Source organism: Lynx canadensis, chromosome D4 (genome assembly GCF_007474595.2).
Source record: "Lynx canadensis isolate LIC74 chromosome D4, mLynCan4.pri.v2, whole genome shotgun sequence".
In the NCBI taxonomy this organism is placed as follows: domain Eukaryota; kingdom Metazoa; phylum Chordata; class Mammalia; order Carnivora; family Felidae; genus Lynx; species Lynx canadensis.
In genome coordinates, this window is record NC_044315.2 from 55,006,761 (window position 1) to 55,028,826 (window position 22,066).

General features: G+C 39.7%; 1 long non-coding RNA gene across 1 annotated transcript in view; it reads right to left on the minus strand.

The window, feature by feature from the left end:
• The window catches only part of LOC116738430, a 65,381-nt gene that overhangs the window by 14,268 nt on the left and 29,047 nt on the right, over positions 1 to 22,066 (minus strand). The window contains exons 3-4 of the long non-coding RNA XR_004344366.1: positions 19,966 to 20,159; positions 19,257 to 19,402 (exon numbers count right to left, since the gene is read on the minus strand). This is a non-coding gene — a long non-coding RNA (uncharacterized LOC116738430). The remainder of the gene's footprint in view (positions 1 to 19,256; positions 19,403 to 19,965; positions 20,160 to 22,066) is intronic.

Sequence of the window (22,066 nt, forward strand, 5' to 3'; positions counted from 1 at the left end):
GGAAAAAGAGGATCTCTTTTGCATTGTTGTGGGAATGCAAGCTGGTGCAGCCACTCTGGAAAACAGTATGGAGGTTCCTCAAAAACTAAAAATAGAACTACCCTACGACCCAACAATTGCACTACTAGGCATTTATACAAGGGATGCAGGTATGCTGTTTCGAAGGGACACATGCACCCCCATGTTTATAGCAGCACTATCAACAATAGCCAAAGTATGGAAAGAGCCCAAATGTCCATCAATGGATGAATGGATAAAGAAGATGTGTGTAATGGAGTATTACTCGGCAATCAAACAGAATGAAATCTTGCCATTTGCAACTATGTGGATGGAACTGGAGGGTATTATGCTAAGTGAAATTAGTCAGTCAGAGAAAGACAAAAATCATATGACTTCACTCATATGAGGACTTTAAGAGACAAAACAGATGAACGTCAGGGAAGGGAAACAAAAATAATATAAAAACAGGAAGGGGAACAAAACAGAAGAGACTCATAAATATGGAGAACAAACTGAGGGTTACTGGAGGGGTTGTGGAGGGGGGATGGGCTAAATGGGTAAGAGGCACTGAGGAATCTACTCCTGAAATCATTGTTACACTATATGCTAACTAATTTGGATGTAAATTATAAAAAAAAAAAAGAAAAGAAAAGAAAAAATATTTAAAAAAAAGAGGACACTTGCTGGGATGAGCACTGGGTGTTATACATAGGGGATGGATCACTGGATTCTACTCCTGAAATCATTATTGTACTATATGTTAACTTGGATAGAAATGTATAAATAAATAAATAAATACTATTATAGTTTTGCTGCAATCAATGTTCTAGTCTTCTACACATTTGTGATATTAATTCTATCAAGCTCTATTACATTGGTCATCACCTTCGTCTTGTATTCCTAAATGTTCCCTGATTTATCATCTGCCATGATGGGTTAAATATGAAATACAACATAATATGAATCCATACAAAGTAAGAAGGACTATTAGGTTCATACCTGTGTACCAACACTGAGAGATGATTAGTAATTACTAACTGAAGCATTTGGTTTAGACACAATGGTGTCTTTAAACACAAAGGATTCTGAGACCAGATAGAGGATGCCTGAGGAAGAACTCACCTTATCTGGGGCAAAAAGAGTCCTTCTCCTTTTCCTAACCCAAGAAACCCCAATAAACCCTTTGAGAATCATGAAAAAATAAATTGAATTCTGAGGCCTATCAGGTTCAGGGGCAAAAGTGCTAATAAAAAGATCTTCAGGTGGCTCAGTTGGTTAAACATCTGATTCTTGATTTTGGCTCAGGTCATGAACTCACGGTGGTGAGATTAAGCCCTACATCAGGCTCTGTGCTAGGCATAAAGCCTGTTTAGGATTCTCTCTCCCCCTCCCTCTGCCTCTCCCCCCCCCCCCAGGGTGGAATGCACCTTCTCTCTCTCTGTCAAAAAAAAAAAAAAAAAAAAAAAAAAAAAAGATCCTTGGATGTAAACAAGGTCCACATGCATGGGCATTGCACATATTTTCCACCCCTGATAAACTAAAGTCTTATCCTTGAGTCCAAAAGGCCAACTCACAAGGACATAGGTAGGGAGGTCTAGTATCACAATAATATATACGAAGAAGGTTTGGAATTTGAACTAACTATAAGCTTAACATAAGCCAGCAACATGAAGCCACCAACAGGGAGGAGGTGGCATGGATGGAGACCTGTTGTCCAGAGTTAGGCAGGTGTGTTCCGCTCTGCACAGGCAGGATCAGGATAGAAGTGATAGGTTCCATTCCAGAAACCACACTTGGAAAGAAATGTTAGTCAACAGGCTGGAAAGTGGTACACTCAGGAAAGGGCTTTGGACTCTGTGTTGTACAAGTAAAAACAAGGATGTTCATCCTGGTCAGAGAAAACTTAGAGGAATCCTGATACCCATCCTTCACAGAAATCCAGCATGCTGCAGTGGCCAAAGTGGACCATCTGAGGTCTTTAGCACCACTAATTTGTCCAATTAGGTAACCCACATGAGTTCATTTACCTGTCTGCCACTGCTGTGGTATGCCTGCTACACCCAGATGTCAAACTAGTAGGCTGGGATCACTTAGCAATTGTAATTAAAGCTGAATGTGATTAACAACATAATAGTGAGATATTCTTGTTTAATTTCCTGAAGTTGGGAACTATGATTCCCGACAGAAGATAATAAATATAAATAAAGTTCCAAAATGCGGATGAGCATTTGAGTCACATCCAAATAACTATTCACCAAGCCATTGCTTTAATTAATGATCTTGTGGCCCACTGTGAATAGACATGGATGCCCCTGCTGTCTTTAAATGCTTAAAAAATAGCTGATGATTACACAACAATTGGAATATACTTAATACCACTGAGCTTTACACTTACAAATGGTTAAAATGGCACATTTTATGCCGTGTATATTTTACTACCATAAAGAAAAATGTTTTTAAAAAATAGCATGGAGCATGGTGTAGTGGTAAAATTATAGGCTTTTGAGTTAGTTGGAAAGGAGCATAAATTCTGACTGAGCCACTTACTGGCTCTGTGATCTCAAGGAAGTTGATAAACCTCTCTGAATCCCAGTCCTCTGCAAACTTGAGTAATAATGTCTATTCATCAAATGAGGTAAGTAGTTGGACATAAGGAGTAGAAACGACACATAGAGGAATGCATGGGTGGCTCCATCAGTTAAGCATCCAACTTCAGCTCAGGTCATAATCTCACAGTTTGTGAGTTCAAGCCCCATGTCGGTCTCTGTACTGACCGCTCAGAGCCTAGAGTCTGCTTTGGATTCTGTGTCCCCTCTCTCTGCCTGCCCCTCCCCTGCTCATGTTCTGTCTCTGTCTCTGTCTCTGTCTCTGTCTCTCTCTCTCTCTCTCTCTCAAATAAACATTAAAATTTAAAAAAAATGACACATAGAAAGCACCCACTGGGTGACATGGCAGCTGAGGATGGGTTAGATTCAGCATAAGGCCCAGTGAGTAGAAGTTTCAGGAAGATCCACTGGCATTCAGGATAAGGAAGATTTGCCAATTTAAGAGTTTCTGACAATGGAAGAGGCACCTCCACTCTGCATTGGAGGTCTTTTCTGCAAAGACCATAGCTCTGCAAAACCATAGCCCTGAAAACCACAGCTATGGAGAAACGTTAACCCAAGAGCCAGAGGTTCAAAAACAGTGGTTCACTCCCCAAGGCTGAAGCTTCTAATCCATTCCATAGGATGAAAGGGCCATCTGTTAACAGCAGACAACGACTGTATAACAGTCCAGTAAAGGAAGATGGAATTATTCAGTAAGTTGCACTGGAATAATAAACTAGTTGTATGAGAAAAATTAAATTATAGCCTCACCTCATTCTATTTACTAAATTAATTCTAGATACTTTAAATAATCCATCATAAAAACTCAAAGTGACATAAATTTTTAGAAAGGAGTTTATAAGCTTGGGATAAACTCCAAAATAATGGATAAACTCAAAAGGAAAATATTTATAGATTTGTCTGCATTAAAAGATGAAAATATCTAATGCATTTGATCCTCCTGGGAAGATCCAATTAGATTGACATGTATTAAAATATTCTACACACCATACAGTGGAATAATTTAAAAATATTTGGGGTCACTGATAGGGGGATATACTCTACTCATTTGGTGATCCCAATTCAAATTTTATCTTTATCCCAATTTTCACTGGAGCACACTAGGTTCATGTTTTAATTTCTTTGGCTTTCTTTTTTTTTTTAATTTTTAATGTTTATTTATTTTTGAGAGAGAGAGAGCATGAGCAGGGGAGGGGCAGAGAGACAGGGAGACACAGAATCCGAAGCAGGCTCCAGGCTGCAGGGCTCGAACTCACCGACTGCAAGATCATGACTGAGCCAAAGTTGGACACCCAACCAACTGAGCCACCCAGGAGCCCAAGAGCAAAAATTGCTCCCCATTGCTACTATTTTTTTAATGTCCCTGGATATTCTTATCTGTTGATTTTTCCAAAGGTAACTGAAAATTGTTTTGTTAGCATGGCCCTGAGGCCTCTGAGGCAGGGACCAGGCAATGGGAGAACAATGCACCTTCCACCCTTCTCTGAGGCAAGCAGTTCTGCCCTTTTATGTAAGGTGAAACAAAGGTAGTCCATGAATGGTTTTTCTCACTCCACCTTTACTGTTCCTACAACTTTTGGAAATCTGTATTTTCAGAAGCTTTTTTCACATCAAGCAGAATCTAGCTAACCCCATGCTAACTACACTTATCTGAGACCTGTTAGAATGGGTTGGATGGTTATGATAAGTGCTGGGCTTTCTGAGAAATGGTACTACTTAATCATAATGCCTGTGATGCTTGTAGCAGACAATCTCAAAATTACTTAGAAATCTTAAGGGAAAAATTTGTCAGAGAGGTACCTTTTAGGTGGTTTCACTATAAAAGCCTGACTGCCTTGTATGGGGGTAAGAGAATATTTTTAAATAGACTTCCTCCTGCAATAATTGGTAGAACAGTGACCAAATAAAATAGTCGCTATAGCAGATTTAAATCATACCAAAAACTGTGAATTTGCATTTTGAGTATTCATCCTTTTGTTTTTTAGGTATTTTCTTGAGAAGCTAGGTAAAGATGCATCAGGGGCTGTTAATCAAATGCCATTAAACCATTATAATTGTTATTACAATGGAAAGTTGGAAGGAAGTGTACTAGGGGCTCTAATGAGTAATCTACCACTATGTGGCCCAGAAATCCAGATATTTTCTAAGTTAAATTTGTGCTACTTTTAACCAGCACTAGGAAATGTCTGGCTTAATAGTAAAGGAATGTGCTTAGAATTCAACAAATTTCAGGGCGTTTTGGGTGGCTCAGTCAGTTAAGTGTCAGATTCTTGATTTCAGCTCAGGTCATGATATCATGGTTCGTTGAGATGGAGCCCTGCATTGGGCTCAGCATGGAGCCTGCTTGGGACTCTCTCCCTCTCTGTCCCTCCCCCTGAACATACTCTCTCTCTCTCTTTCTCAAAATAAAGAAATAAACATTAAAAAAATAAAAAATAAATAAAAACTTAAAAAAAAGAATCCAAGAAACTTAGGTTTTAATTTTGGCTCCACTTTATACTTTTTGAAAGCCCTGGGCAAGTTTATTTACCAGTCTGTGCCTCAGCTTCCTTGCAGATAACATTGGGGAAATAAAAATGACCTTGTAGGATTCAAGATTAGGGGTAATGCACATAAAGGGACTTGCACAATAGTTGGCACAAAGTGGGTCCTTAATAAATATTAGTTATTAATGCATCAATAATATGAATATTCTACATTTCTTTATTATTTCTAGTCTAAGAGCTCACCTAGAAAAAATAAGAGGACATCAACTATGATGACTGGAAAGAAAAGATTATAAATGATTCTCCTAGTCTGCAGTTATTGCCTAGGAAACCAAGTTGTTGCCACTGACTTGAATAGCATCCAAGGAGCCTACCGGCTGTAGCTCAAGCTTAGCACAATAATGGGTACATGTCCCTGCCTGACACTGAACACACCCTCAGGAACCAGCTTACTAGATCCCAGTCTGGGTGAAGTACTGCTTCCTACAAGTACACAAATGTTGTCCCTGGGGTCCCAGGTACCATAGGATTCCTTGGCCCCACTGACCCACTGCCCAGGCTCCCCATCATGGCCCAGCAAGCCACATCTGAGTGGAAGAAACGAAACAGTGACATCAGTTTGTGCAACCAACAAAGGGAACAAACCAATCAGCCGACACTCATTAAACAAGTATCCTTAGTAATAATAATAGCTACCCCCACCTGGCACTTTACAGGCTTATTCTTATTAGTTATCACAATAACCCTGTGAGATAGGTTTTGATATCATCATTTTACAGAGGAGGAAACAAGGCTCAGAGAAATTCCAAGTAACTTGCCCAACATCCCATAGCTGGTAAGAGAGATAGGTTTCCAATCCAAATCTGTACAACTACAAAACTCATTGTCATTCTACCACACCATGTTGACTCTCCAAGAACCCTCAGAGTTCTTCATGGGCTTCAGAACCTGACCCACAGACTCTAGCCTGGAAGAAACCTTAAAGATTATACCAGTGGGATGCCTGGGTAGCTCAGTCGGTTGAGCATCCGACTTTGGCTCAGGTCATGATCTCACAGCTCGTGAGTTCAAGCCCTATGTCGGGCTCTGTGCTGATGGCTCAGTGCCTGGAGCCTGCTTCAGATTCTGTGTCTCCCTCTCTCTCTCTGCCCCTCTCCCACTCACTCTGTCTCTCTCTCTCAAAAATAAATAAAAACATTTTAAAAATTAAAAAAAAAAAGATTATACCAGTTATTAAGCTGATTCCTCTCAGCTCTAAGCCCACCCTTTCACATTCAGCTTTGTGATGCTAGGGATGAGACCTGCACACGCCCACTTCTTTATTGCCAGTTGCTTCCGGTGAGGCTTTTCCAACGGAGGTTGTGGGGAACAGTGTGCTAGAGGAAGACCTAAAAAAGGGAGGGTTAGCCTACGACTTCCTGCCTGCTTCCCATTAGATCAGCAGGTCCTCAGCAGCTTATTCCTATAGCACAGAGATTCTGTTTGCAATTTTCTCAGCACCAGCCACATTATACCACCCTCCCCTCCCCAGAAATACCAGGACCTACTGGAACTGAGAAGCATGGTCTCTATCTCTAACCTTCTAAGTTTTAACAGTCTCAACTTCTTCCCTCTCTTCCCCCAGACTTAAGGGTGATAGCTGCTTTCTGCAGTTGCTACCGCTGTGTTCACTGTTTTTCCAGTTCTCTACTACCTGGTTAAAAATTACTTATAGTAATTTCTCTGTTAAAATAACTGACATGGTTTCTATCTCCTGACTGGACACTGACTGACATAAGGAATCATCTACTCTAATGCCTTTTGAATATAGAAACTGAGACCCAAACAAGTTAAGACTTGCTTAAGTTTGCACAGCTAGTTAGTACTAGAATTCATAATAATGTTGCCACCATCTATACACTTAGAATATACTACAATCCAGTGAAGTACTTAGACCATCAGCCCTATAAAACAAATGTGAAAACTAAAGCTCAAAAGTTATGGGATTTTGATGTCATCCACTTAATGAGCAACAGAGGCATAATTTGAACTGAAGTAGCCTAACTGCAAAATCAGGGCTCCTCAAAACTATTCTGTGCCTGGCATCTTGTCTCCCTCACTGAGAGATACAGGGATGTAAATGTCTCTGCATCTTCAAAGGCTGGTAGAGCTTCTAGCTGTGACCACTCACTCTACTCCTAGAACTGTTCACTTGACGTCAGTAATCTTTTCTTAGCACTCCTGGCACAAAATAAAAATCTAAAAATCTAAATATCATTCCATCTACTAACACTTCTTTCACCAAGTCCCCAAACCAAGAAGTGTGCGTGTGTGTGTGTGTGTGTGTGTGTGTGTGTGTGTGTAGAAGAAAACAGCTTTTTTACATCCTATCATTTTCTCCCAAGCTATCCAGGAATCTTTAGGATGACTGAAGCCCCTCTCATAGCCAATCACAATGACTCCAAGTCCTGGGTGATTCACAGACAAAATCAGAGGAGGATTATTTGGTAATAAGGAAGGAGTAAGAGCATAGTTATGAAAGCTATAAATACCTTTCATAACCCTGCTGTAGACTGGGCTGCAAAATGAGAGAGCTCTGATATGCTATTTACCTTATCAAAAAGTTGCACTTCAAAAATATCAGTAAGTCTCTCTCTATTACCTCCTGACAGGTGGAGCCCAATTAGAAGCTTCCAAGGATCTGGGTTTGGAGTCTAGCCACTCCCTGGACTGGAAGTTCTGCTGATCATCACTAAGCTACAGTAGGTTAATCACAAAAGGAGACTGCATGGCTCCCATGCCAGGGATAGTGCCAGCTTGTTGTCTACTAATGACTCAACCTGGATGACCAGAGCTCTTATTGGGCTTAATACCCTTGTTTGTAGGAAGCATCCTCAGAAAAATTCATCTTCAGGGCGCCTGGGTGCCTCCGTCAGTTGAGCATCTCACTCTTGATTTTGGCTCAGGTCATGATCTCACAGTTCATTAGATCAAGCCCTGCATCAGGCTCTGTGAGGACAGCATGGAGCCTGCTTGAGATTGTCTCTCTCCCTCTCTCTCTGCCCCTACCCACTCTCTCTCCCTCTCTCTCTTTCTCTCTCAAAATAAACATTTTTTTAAAAAAAGAAAAGAAAAATTCATCTTCATTCAAGCCCAGAATGGAGGTTAAGACCAGAGTCCTCAGAGCATGCAGGAAGCCTTGCTACCATCCCAGGGCTGAAACTACCCACAATTATAGGAGTAGAAAATATGAAAATAAGCCATGGGTATTTTCATGTGTCCTGAACTTTGATGGTTAATTCCATTAAGCCGTTAAAGGTTGTGTTGCTTTCATTCAATAACCATTTATGGAGTACTAACTTGGTGCCAGGCACTGACAGGATTACTTTGTTTAATTCAAGAAAAATCTGCAGAGCATCTACAACATACAAGCGACTTACCAGAGAGGAAGGGCTTATGCCTAAAGGCTGCCTTCTTGGCTGTATGTTACTTCTGCTCAGCTCAGTACCCTGGTTTTCATAGCTTTCTTAATGCCCACAGCAGGAGCAATCTGGTTTACCAGAAAGAGCAATATATCAGGAGCCAGAAGGTTTAGGTCTGGGCCCTGCTGCTCATCCCCTATAAAATGTAGGCAAGTCACTTAATTACCCCTCAGTTTTCTAATATGCCAAAAGGAATCTGACAGGTTAAGATCCAGTGAAATGAATCTATTATTGAAATTGGGGGCAGAATGAAAATAATTTTATTTTAGTCCTATTTTGCTTTTTTTTTAAATTTTTTTTATCTCTATTTATTTTTGAGAGACAGAAACAGAGTGTGAGCAGGAGAGGGGCAGAGAGAGAGGGAGACACAGAATCTGAAGCAGGCTCCGGGCTCCGAGCTGTCAGCACAGAGCCAGACGTGGGGCTCAATCTCACAAACTGTGAGATCATGACCTGAGCTGAAGTCAAATACTTAACCGACTGAGCCACCCAGGCACCCCTAGTCCTATTTTGCTTAACCATTATAGCAGACAAATGAAATTCCTGATTAAAATAAGACATGGGTCTACACAGCAAAGGAAACCATCAACAAAATGAAGAGGGAATCTACTAAATGAGAAAAAATATTTGCAAATCATGTATCTGATAAGACTTACATATCCAAAATATAAATAGAACTCATACAACTCAATAGCAAAAACACACAAACAATCCAACTAAAAAAATGGGCAGAAGATATGAACAGATATTTTTCCAAAGGCATACATATGGTCCAAAAGGTACATGAAAAGATGTTCAACATCACTAATCATCAGGAAAATACAAATCAAAACCACAGTGAGATACCACCTCATACCAGTCAGAACAGCTCGTATCAAAAAGCCAAGAAATAAGTGTTGGCAAGGATGTGGAGAAAAGAAAACACTTGAGCACTGTTGGTGGGAACATAAATTGGTGCAAATGTAAATTGGTATGGCCACTATGGAAAACAGTTGGATGTTCCTCAAAAATTTAAAAATAGAACTACTCTATGATCCAGGAATTCCGCTTCTCAGTATTTATCCAAAGAAAATGAAAAACACTAACTCAAAAAGATATTGGCACCTCCATGTTCATTGTAGCATTATTTATAATATCCAAGATATGGAAACAACCTAAGTGTCCATTGATGGATGAACGGATAAAGAAAATTTGGTACACAGACACACACCACACACACACTGGATTATTATTTGGCCATAAGAAAGAAGGAAATCTTGCCATTGCGACAATGTGGATGGACCTCGAGGACATTAGGCTAAGTAAAATTAAGTCAGAGAAAGATACTGTATGATTTCATTTATATGTGGAATCTAAAAACAAAAAACACACAAGCTCATAGATACAGAGATCAGATTTGTGGTTGCCAGAGACAGTGGATAGGGGATAGGAGTGAAGGGGGTCAAAAGACACAAACTTCCAGTTATAAAATAAATTAGTTACGGGGACGTAATACACAGCATGATGTCTATAGTTAATAATACTATATTGCATATTTGAAAGTTGCTAAGAGAGTAGATTTTAAAAGGTCTCATCATAAGGAAAAAAATGTTTGTAACTATGCAAGGTGATGGGTGTTAAACTTGTGGTGACCATTTTGTAATATATAAAAATATCAAATTACTATGTTGTACAACTAAAAATAATATAATGTTACATGTCAATTATATGATATATAGATAGGTAGGTAGATAATAGATAGATAGATAGAAGAAAAGTAAAAAAAAAAAAATACCAGAAATGAAAAAGAGGACATAACTCTAGAAGAAGTAAATACTAAAAATCATAAGAAATATACAACTTTATGCAAATACATTTTTAAATGATACTCTTATAAAAATATTACTTACCAAAATTGACTTAAGGAAAGAAATTTTTTAAAACCTAAATAAACCAGGGGTGCCTGGGTGGCTCAGTCAGTTGAGCATCCAACCTTGATTTCGACCCAGGTCATGATCTCACAGTTTGTGAGATCAAGTCCCATGTCAGGCTGTATGCTGGCGATGGGGAGGCTGCTTGGGATTCTCTCTCCCTCTCTCTCTGTCCCTCCCACACTTGCACATGTGCATTCTCACTCTCTCTCTCTCTCTCTCAAAATAAATAAATAAACTTTAAAAAAAAACAACTAAATAAGCCAATAACCATTAAAAAACAAATAGACAAGGGAAAAGTGAAATACAAAATCACTGTCAGGAAAATGTGGCCACAAATAGGTTTACTTTCAAGGCTGCTGTACTATATATATATATATATATATATATATATATATATATATATATATATATATATATTTATTTTAGTATCCACTTTATTCAGTGTCCAGACCCAACATGCAGAAAAGCTCTCACCCTCAGCGCTCCAGAATCACTGAATCTCAGCAGTGGAAGGGCCCTCAGTCCATCTCATCCAATCACCTGCTCTCACAGGACTCCAGCCACCAACATCCTGGTTGAGGCCTTCCAGTCTTTGCTTCAGTGAATACATGCAAGGGCGACGCCCTCCCCGTCAATGTGCTGCTCCATACCTACACAGCTCTGGTAAGTAGAAAACATGGTACCCAAAACCTCTCCCTATATTTATCTCTCAATGGTCCTAGTTCAGCCCCTCTGTAGCTACCTCAGTTTACCTAACCCCTCCTCTCCAGGGCACTCTTTGACACCCTCACTCTCCTCCTTCACAAGAACTTCTATAAACTGCTTTGGGGTTTACAAAGCACTTTCCTTACATGTCAATAGCAAAATCACATTCCAAATGGGTTAGGGGGAACCAACAACCTGACATTGCTTGGGCCCTTTTAACAGAAATGAGTTCACCCTGTTTATTCAGAAGCTGACATTAGGCATAAAAAGATAGGCATGACCTTTTCAGCCAGACTCTAGGGAGAAGACACTAAAAATATATCTATGTCGTCAGGCACATGGTCAGAGCCACTATGAATAACCCTCCATGCTCCCTGGAAATTCAGGCAGGCAACAAGAAGGGGCCTGCAGGGCAATTTGTATGTGGAGACACAAGGGGAGGCCTTTGTCCTCTAAGAGATGAGACATAGCCCAGAGCAATGGAGGCCTTGTCCATTTCTGAACTGTGAGATGGTCCAGAGGAGGAGAACAAGTGGATTAGGAGAATGGGGGGGATTTGGCTATTTTATAATCATAATAATTTCCTCAAATCTTTAAGAATTCTGAACATGAACTTAGACTCAAACTGACATATGATTAAACTCAAATAATGGTATGGTACTGTTGATTAAAATGAAATATCTGGCTATACATAGTCCAAGTCACTGGGTAGTGGAAAGACTTAATCCCACATAAGTATTATCATGTAATAAGAACAATAATTACATTTATTGAGCCAGTCACTGTGCTTTGCCTATATTATCTCATTTAATCTGCATAACAACCCTATAAAGAGACACCATTATTATCCTCATTTTACTGTTGAGTAGACTAAAGCTGATAGCAAGTAAGTAACTTGCCTAAGATCACACAACTAGTGAAAAATTTACTCTGGGTCCACGTGACTTGGATTCTGAGCTCTTAACCAAGAGACAGAAATAGAGAAAGAATGAAGCCACCTTCCATAGCCAATCAGTTAGAAAGCCATTCAGACCAAACCAGGGTCTCTAGATCCCAATCACTCCCACATGCAGAATTCTCCTAAGAAGCAAGCAGGGCAGGCCTTCGACTGATGTGGACTCCCTGGGGCCTCTGGGCCCAAGACTCTGCCGTCTGCAATCTAGGCTTTACCTCAGATGTCTGGTCACATCATACCTGGATCCCCAGGCTCTCCTGCTGCCACCTGTGCCAGTTTGACTGAGCACAGGCACTTGTTCCCCAAGCCTGTGCTGAGCCCATGGACCCTTAAATCCAGCAAGTCTGCCAGGAAAAACATGACCCATCTATTCTTCCTCATCAGTCACCCCTTTCTGCCAGTGTTGAGTTCAGCCTGCTTAGAAGGTCTTCCACAGCTGACTGCTTTTTGTCCCCTGCACTAAACTTACAGGATTCTGAACCCAGATCTGCAGGTTGCACTCCCATGCCTATTTAAAACCTTAAGAGGAAATAAAGCATAGTGATTACCACCCATCAGACTTGAATTCAGTCTCAAGTCTGCCATTTAGGAGATGGGTGACCTTATGCAAGTTTCTTAAACTGAGTCTCAATTTTCTTTCTCTCTTTCTTTTTTTTTTATTTTAAAATTTTTTAATGTTTTTTTTCCCAACAGGTGCACTCCTCAATACCCATCACCCACTCTCCCCTCCCTCCCACCCCCCATTCTTTCTTCTTTTTTTTAATTGAGATATAACTGACATGACATTATATTAGTTTCAGGTATACAATGTAATCGTTCAATATTGGTATTAGTCTCAATCTCCTTATCCATAAAAACGATTTTGAGGATTCAGTGAGGTAGGATACAAAGTGCCTTGAATAGACTTAGTGTTCAGTAAACGTATATTCCTGTCTCCTAAATCATTTAAACATTACTGCCTAACCCAATCCTAACTTGAGTATTTCTTAGCTGCCTCCTACCCAGATGCTACCCAAAATGTAGCTCTGAGTTCCTGATTTGTTTTCAAATCAGAGGGCTTCTCTGAAAACCAATAAGTCATCAAAGCACACTGAAGCATAGGTATGACCTGTTGTTCACAAAGCTCTGGAGAGGGAAAGTATCTTTAAAAACAAGCCTCCCACCCCCACCCTAAGATCACACACCTGGTTGATGATGGAACTGGGACTGGACTGGAACCTGAGTTCAAATAATTTTCTGTCACTGCCTAAAATGAATTAAAAAGAGGTACAGTTTCTTGGCAAACAGATGCCATTTATACAGTTATTTATAATAACCATCATCCTCAGAATCCCAAACGTTGGGCCATCTAAAAATCCTTTTCTTTCACTTTTGTTGTATTACATTTTTCTGCATAATTAGATTTTGGATAGGCTAAGGCTCAAATTAATTTGAATTCCCTGCTTTCATATGAGCTGGCAGTGGAATGTGGCGCCCCAAGAATGGGCTGGGTAGCAGACAAAGCTAGTTAGGGATTCTATTCTGTAGAACATAATCTCTGGGTAATTACACAGTGACCACAGGCTACTTAGGCTCACTGCCCCTCAGTGTTGGGAGAAACATTAACATTATTTGGTCATTCCTAATTGTGATGATTCCCAAACATCATCAGACACATGCTACCATCACAATTTTTTATCTGGGGCCACTATTACCTACTTCATGTATTTCTGTAAAATAGCTTATTTATTTTCTTTAACCATGTCTAAACAATATCTATGAAATCACAAGCTGCCTTCTGGCTATTGTTTTTCTAATATGCATTAAAATAAATACACAACTGTTAAAGTTTGTGGGGTTTTTTTGTTTTTTTGTTTTTAATTTCTCATCGGCAATACACAAAACACTACTGGCACATACTGCCTTATCAGATGCACAAATACCTTCTACAACAGAGTAAACATTTGATTAACCAACATCCCTTTCAATAACTCCAGTGAGGTTTCCAACTGTTACCTAAAGAGTTAGTTCCTAGCTAAACAGACAGCTCTGGAAGGACACCAGGCAGCACCAAAGTGACCAATGGTATATTTTACAATTTTTACTTTTTAAAATTTATTTATTTATTTATTTATTTATTTATTTATTTATATTTTTTTCCAGAAAGAACCTCTTAAGAGAGAATAAGGCTTTAAGGTCAGAGGTGGTTAGAATTTCAACTCCACAACTCCAACTGTAAGTTCCTGAGCAAGTGACAACTTCTGAGCCTCAGTTTCTTCTTTCTAAAAGGGGACAATGATACCCCATGACACCCTCTGATAGGATTGTGCTATGGGTTAAAATGCATACATGAAGCATCTAGCACAGCACCTGGTACAAAGTAGTCACCTACTGAATATGAGTTCCCTTTCTTGTCCATAAGAATATAGGGTAAAATAACCTGGAAATACTAATGACTTTCCTTGGTAAAAACTCAACTAGTTTATCTTTTAGAGGCACTCCAATCACTCTGTTTTGCATACGAATCTGGGATAGTATTTTTCTTCCACCTTAGCTAGGAGCCTGATTATCTTTCCAAAGATAAGTGGGGACATGATCATTCTGAATATCAAGACAGAATTTGTGCCTGAAATGTCAGAGCCCTCACTGTTTTGGTTTTCTAGGTACAACAGGTTTCCATGATCCCAAGGGGAAATCTGATCTGCCTTTGGGGAAGGGCGGGGGGAGGAGACCCACTGGGGTGGGGGTGTGGATCGAGGGACAGAGGGGAAGCTCTAACCTGGAGGCACCAATCCTGAATCTGGTTGCTTAAGCCAACAGAATTTCAACAGAAAAGCACCAACCATCATTGTCAAAAGTGCTGGGCCCTTTGAACTAAGGCTACACACCTCCCAGAAAAAGTAGGAAAAGTAGAGCTGGAGCACAGATAGTCCTAATGAGGTGGGCTGGTGGTCAAAACCTCATTTGCATTCGTTTTGCTCATTATTATGTGGTATTAGGGAAATTTTCTGCTGAGCAGAGTGACCTTGACATGTGATTTCCTGTGCTCTCTGGGTATTTGCAGAGCATTATAAGAAGTAATGATTCCCAAAGAGCCCATCTAATCTGACAATTTTCATCAGCCTCCAAAGGGAGATTTTATCTTTTGTCCATTTCTCCTGGGGTTTTTTTTCTATTTTTTATTTTTTGTGTGTGTTACTATTAAAAAAGAGAGAGAGAGAACAAGATCTATAACCTTCAACAGTGTCCTTGCAAAAGTTAGAAGTGTGACATAAATGTGATCTTTCGCTCATCTTAACCACCAGTCAGCATTTCTCAGAAGGTGAATTAAATACTCACTGGCCCAACTCTCCTCTTTGTCTAAATCATGGTAATCTCCAGTTACCCCTGTGAGTTTGGCCTAAGAACCAGAGGCACCAGACTATCAGAACCAAATGGCATGAACCTAGGCAGTCAGATCCTAACTACTCTAATGTCAGCCAATTTTGATCCACATTTGTGAACATGAGTTATGAGAGACATGGGGGGAAAACTCTGATTCTGGCTGTTTACAAACTTTGTGTGATATGAGTGAAATCTACTCTCCAACTTTTATCCAAAAACATCTTTTGAAACCACTTTTCAAAAGAAAAGATACCTAAACAACTAAAAAAAAAAATTGAAATATGATTGAAATGTTTTACAGTAAAAATTAATCAAAACTGTAAAATTCAGCACAAAATCAATACTTAATTATTCATCATTTGCAATAGTAAGACTACCAATAAGATGATGGTACAAGGGCAAAATACAAACTAGCACCCACCCACCCCCTCCCAGGTGAGACATGTATGGTATTCCTTGGACACTCCTGGCTACCCAAAAACAAGAAAGGACAAAAAACAAATGGTTAAACTGATAAGAGTCTCCACCAGTTGACCAGAAAAAGGCAACCCCATCAATAGCCTCAAGTCCAAGAACTCCCCAGCTGTCTCAATGTTAAGGCCTTGCTAGAGGGAAAAACAACCTTAGCTTGACAACAGCTAGGCCTCCAGTAAGTCTTTAGCATGTGAAAGCCTCTTGGCAAATTCCCTCTTGACTTTATCTCCCCGGACATAAAACGGTCACCCCCCACACTTACAGTGCAGCTCTTCCTGCCATTGGGTCCTGTCCCCATGCTTTAATAAAATCACCTTTTTGCACCAAAGACGTCTTTAAGAATTCTTTCTTGGTCGTCAGCTCCAGACCCCACAAATCCCCCATCACCCCAAAACTTCATCAGTATCCATTAGCATAGTCAATCACAATGGATTTAAGAAGGATTTAAATTAAAAAGCCATATAAATGAGAACAAAAAAATTGAGAATTCAATATAATTTTTAAATATCACATGACTTTATTTCAGATTTATCACAATCTTTCATTTTGACAGATTGTATTTTCCGGCTTCAAAATAAACTATTCTGTTTTCTAGCCCTTCAAAAGCTATTGCTATTCTTCCTCCTAATTTGTCCCTACTTCTCTATAATCGTTCTTTAGCAATCTTGTGAATTCCTTTCCATTCTCTTATTAAAGCTTCAAGGAACTGAAAGGGCGGGACTACGCCGGCCGACTCCATCTTGTTCTGTGTCCTTCACCTAGACCACGCCTCCTCCCCTTGAGTAGCCTCCCGCTCACCCGTTCAAACTTCCTGATCAAAACACGCCCAGCGACCTGCGTAACAGGACTCCAACCCTTCCGCAGCAAATCGGCCGAGGCCACGACCCTTCCCCAGCCAATCGGCTGAGGCCACAGCCATTACCTCACCAACTGCCCCTAGGCCCCAATAAAACCTTTGTGCTTTTGAAACTCGCTCTCTCCCTGGTATCTCACCGCTGCGTCGGTGCAGTTAGGGGATTGAGCTCGAGCTAGCTCGAATAAAGGCTCTTTTGCTTTTACATCGGACTCGGCTCCCTGGCGGTATTTGGGGATCACGAATTCTGGGCATAACAGAACTATTCCTGTCACACACACCCCCATACACACTTTGCCTCCAGGTCAACAAGCTCTGTTATCTATCCCAGGGAGGAAAACATCAGCATCCACAATCCAAAACAATAGAAAATGCCAAACCATTGACTTTTAGAATATACTATATAGGTTTTGGGGGTAACTGAGACTTCCTAATAATAGTTTCGTTGTCAGTTTTATAGATAACACACCAAGTGACAGGAGGAGCCCACACATTTCACCATGAGCTGGTAAGAATTTGAGATGTTAAATTTGCTACAGTGGATGCATGTGAAGTTGATTTGTCAGGGGACAAAAAAAATGCAGAAGTAGCCCCAGAACCCCAAACCACTCCCCCAACTCCCATGTAAGGAGGAAGTTACCTTAATTTCCTGATCCATTCCTAGACCTTTATTGCACAGAACCAAGATAATGGGGGAGAAGGAAAATTAAAGTTTCCAAAAAGCTACACTGACCTATATAATGAAGAGCTGAACAAAGAAGGGAGAATGAAGAGATAAGCAACTTTATGTAGGTTCAGCTGGGTAAAGACCTGGGCAGTAGCTTATACTGGGAGAAAAAAGAAACTTTGGAGCAGCTACAGTGTTGGGGAGATACTTTGAAATGGAAAAAATAGGATTTTTAAGAAGCCCTGCATTCTCAGGAAAAACAAGAATGCTTTGATTTGTTTGTAATTATTATTTGCTGGTCTGTTATGCATTGAACTGGATTCCATGTTGCACTGAACCATGAGGTGATTATCCCCTTATCTGCATAATATCAAGTGTCAACAAAGATTCAAGGAACCAATTAACTGACAATCATTGATACAGATATGTGTATGTGTTGTCCTTTTAACATCACTTGCTCTGCTCTCTCCCATTAGACATATTCTGCCTTTTGTAAAATAAGAATAGGAAAGTACAGTGCTCTACACAATGTGGAAAGATATACTCATTAAAGTTCACTGCTTGAGGGGCGCCTGGGTGGCGCAGTCGGTTAAGCGTCCGACTTCAGCCAGGTCACGATCTTGCGGTCCGTGAGTTCGAGCCCCGCGTCAGGCTCTGGGCTGATGGCTCAGAGCCTGGAGCCTGTTTCCCATTCTGTGTCTCCCTCTCTCTCTGGCCCTCCCCCGTTCATGCTCTGTCTCTCTCTCTGTCCCAAAAATAAATAAACGTTGAAAAAAAAAAAAAAAATTTAAAAAAAAAAAAAAAAAAAAAAAAAAAGTTCACTGCTTGAGGCAGATATAGTACTGGGACCATTTAGCTGCAATGCCCTCAATACAGAATGTACTGCATGCCCTGGTCCCTTCACAGAGACTCTGAGAGAGGCAAAGAAGCCCCAGCTGCCAACTCTGCAATCCCTAGGTGCACCAGTCTCAGATTAGTTTATTATTAATTACTGGCACCTCACGACTCATTATCCCATACCAGTGCATCCTAATAGCATGGCTGAGAACCATACATATAAATCATTTGCTTTAGGCCACCAAAGACTCCATTTGAAAAACAGAAAGTTCTGTAAAGACTGATTCCATTGGCCAAAGAAACAATCCCCAAAAAGCAGGGCCAGACAGTGATAATCAAGCTCAGTGATAATCAAGTTCAGTGCAGACCTTTCCAAATTCCAAGACTAGTCTTGCACACCTCTTCAGCCTAAGGGGAATTTAAGGTACAATACTGTCTTCTCTAAAATGTGACAGAAAGAGCATGAGACTCAGAGAACTGGATTCAATGCAAGCTCTGTCATCATCTTAAGAGGCAACCCTGGGTGGGAGGTTGTACAAAGAAATAAACTTGGAAACTAGACAGACTGGGTTCAAATCCTAGCTCCCTTGATTACTCTTGTGACCTTGGGCAAAGCACTTCATCTTTTGTGCTTCATTTTCTTCATCTGTAAAAAAGGATCATAGTTACTTATCAGGGTTTGCTGTGAGAAATAAGACATATGTAGACAGTCAGTAAAGGTTAGTTGCTGCTACGTGGCCTTGGGCAAGACACTTCACATACTTGGATCTCAGTTTTCTCATTTTTAAGTAATGGGGATGGATTATATAACTTCAAAGACTCTTGACAATAGGGAACTCTGAGAAGATAGATATCAAATCCTGACAGAGAATAATAGACATAAAGAACAAATAACCAAGGAAAACTTGTCATGAGATGTTGGTTAATTCTTACCAGAATGGTCAAGGCAGAGGCAGTAGAGACCAAGCAGATTAGAAGGGTAATCATCACCCAGTCATCTACAGGAAGTAGACATTTCCCATAGTCAGCTAGACACATGGAGCAGCTCTCACTCTCCTCACAAAGGCCATCCCCACAAACTGAACCAATGGAGAGAAGAAAGAGAATGCCAAACAAAAAATATTTTTAAACCTAAAGAAATAAATTCAATAAAAAACAATTTTTAAATGGAACAAAAAACAAACCGGTCTAAGGTGGGGTTCTGATGCTGGTTCCATCACTGGCTTGATTTCCAGTTTTGCTTTGGCTAACGAGCAAACTCAGCCAAACTTATTGTTAATTTTTAATAACTCTATGAAAGTTATATATTACCACCATAAGTCCACTTTCCCTTTCCTTTGGTCATTATACTTCATCTTATTTTCCATGGTCACGGCATTGGTTGTACTTTAGATTTTCCTATTTCATTGTACCTATTCTTATAATCCACTTGAAATTCTTTATGAAACCAGGCAGGGTATTAAATAAGTTGAAATCATTTTGCAAGTCACTCAATTACTTTATACATCATCTTTCTATGCATAAAATAAGAGTTTGGGTCTCAATGTCCAGTATCTTTTAGCTCTAATCCTGTTAATTCTAATCTTTTCATTTCTAAAACTCAAAGTGCATATTAGGTTACCTTTATAGAGCTTTGACTTACCGTATATAAGTAGGACTGGGTTCTCCAAAGTGTTTTAAGTTTTGTTTTGTTTTTTGATGTCTGATCTTATTTGTTACTCTTAGAAAAATCTCATTCTTTCACTGGATGCAGACTTGCAGGTACAAATTCTCAGAGAAGACAGCCTCCGTCTCTTGGCAATCTGTTCCTGGCATTTTTCTTTAGCATTTTCATTACTTGAGCAGAAATCAAGAGTAGTCAGATGTTTAACCAACTGAGCCATCCATGAACCCCTTCTTCTACTTTTATGCTAAGATTATTGTCAGTAGCAATAACAAATTTTAAATGACTCATTTTGAAGATTCCTTCCCATCCTACTAGGTGTTCCATTTGTATCCTAGAATTGGATTTATAATTCTAACTAACATTTGAATGAAGCTTAACATTTGTATAGAATTTATAACCTTGTCTAAAAGTTTGAAATTATCTCATTTTGATCTTCAGCAAACCTTTGTGATAAGTGAAGCAGGAATACATCTCCACTTAATAGGTGAGGTACAATAACAGATGAAATAAATATTATTCCTTTTTACAGATGAAGAAACAAAAATACAAAGAGATTAAGTGACTTGCTCAAAGTCACACAGGTAATGACTGGCACAGGGACTTAAAGTCAAATCCTCTGACCCTAACCCCTTGACCCTCTCCATCCTCGCAGCCTCTATGAAAAGATCTTCCAGCTCATGCTGAACACTTCCAGGTCCCATATCTCCTAGGACAGCCTCTTTGATGTGCTGTTGTGAAGATTTATTCACTCCCATCCTATGGAGTACCACAGAATTTGTCTTATTCCTCTTTGACATGACAGAGTTAACCTTTGAAACAACAATCCGGTACCCTTAAAACTTTATTTCTGAGCCAAACATTAGAATCATTCCCTCAGGGCTACTTTATCTGTTGAACCAAAAAGTCCTGTGCCTGAGGCCCACAGCTTTCCAGGGGCCTGTAAAAAATAAAAACAAAATAGCAAAAAAAATAAAAAATGAATTGGCTCCAAGCTACAGAAAAGCAAACTGAAATTAATAAGCATTTAATTAACTGCCTATAAAATGTAACATTATGTCAACTTTGTTGTTAAATTTATAATTCATAAAAAATTTCATTACATATGCAAATAAATTGTGGATTAGATTCTCTTGTTTTACAAGAATTTCTGAGTAGGCACAATGAGTGATAAGACATAGTCAACTGTAAATTTAATAAGTCATTCATAAGCAAATAATTTCAAAAGCAAAATTATAAAAATCCTTTCAATACTTTATGGAAATTTTTACATTTAATTGAGATGTGGGTACATTTTAATATGTTTGGCATAAGTGATGAAGTCTCTAGGAGGGTCTACGAAAAGCTTAAAAAGGTCCTGAGTCTTCCATTGCCAAAATTTCTCCATGTGGGTCAACAAGGTACCTTTTAGTAAGATTGCTCCCTTAACAGTTTATGGCTTAACAGTTTATGTAGTTTCTTCTAGTTACTGGATTTGCCCACTGAGTTGAACCTTGCTGGTTTGGATGAAAATGAAGTTGTTGGGGAGTACTTGGGCTCTGTCACAACATTGCCAACGTGGCCTATAGCCAAAGATAGTATGTAACTAAAAATTCAAAAGGACCCCCACTGGAAGCTTTCTCTCTCTGCACCCCATCTCTTCCAGACAGGATGAGAAAGTGCTCTTAAAAAATTCAAACTCTGGTGAAGTAGGCAAGGCAGTCTGCATATTGCCATGGGCCTGGTTTAATTGCCTCAAGGAGCCTGAGGATACACTGGCAGGATCCTAAAAATATTGTAGGTTAAAAACCATCTTGCATCAGACAAAGAAGACTGCTGCTAATTCTGTTAAACTCCTTGTATTCAAGTGATACACTTGGCATCAAAAATGGCAATTCTTTAAAGGCTCAAAGGCTCTGTGAGTGCTGCCTTCACGGAGCCTAAGGTAAGACTATCTAGCATGAAGTCTTTACCCCCATGCCCTCAGAAGCCACCAAGGGGAAAAGCTGTGGGGATCAGCTTATGAATCCCAAGAGTTAGTAATAACAACAAACCTGCTTCCTGGAGGGCTCAGCCTGTGACTGTTGGCTTCAATCCCAAG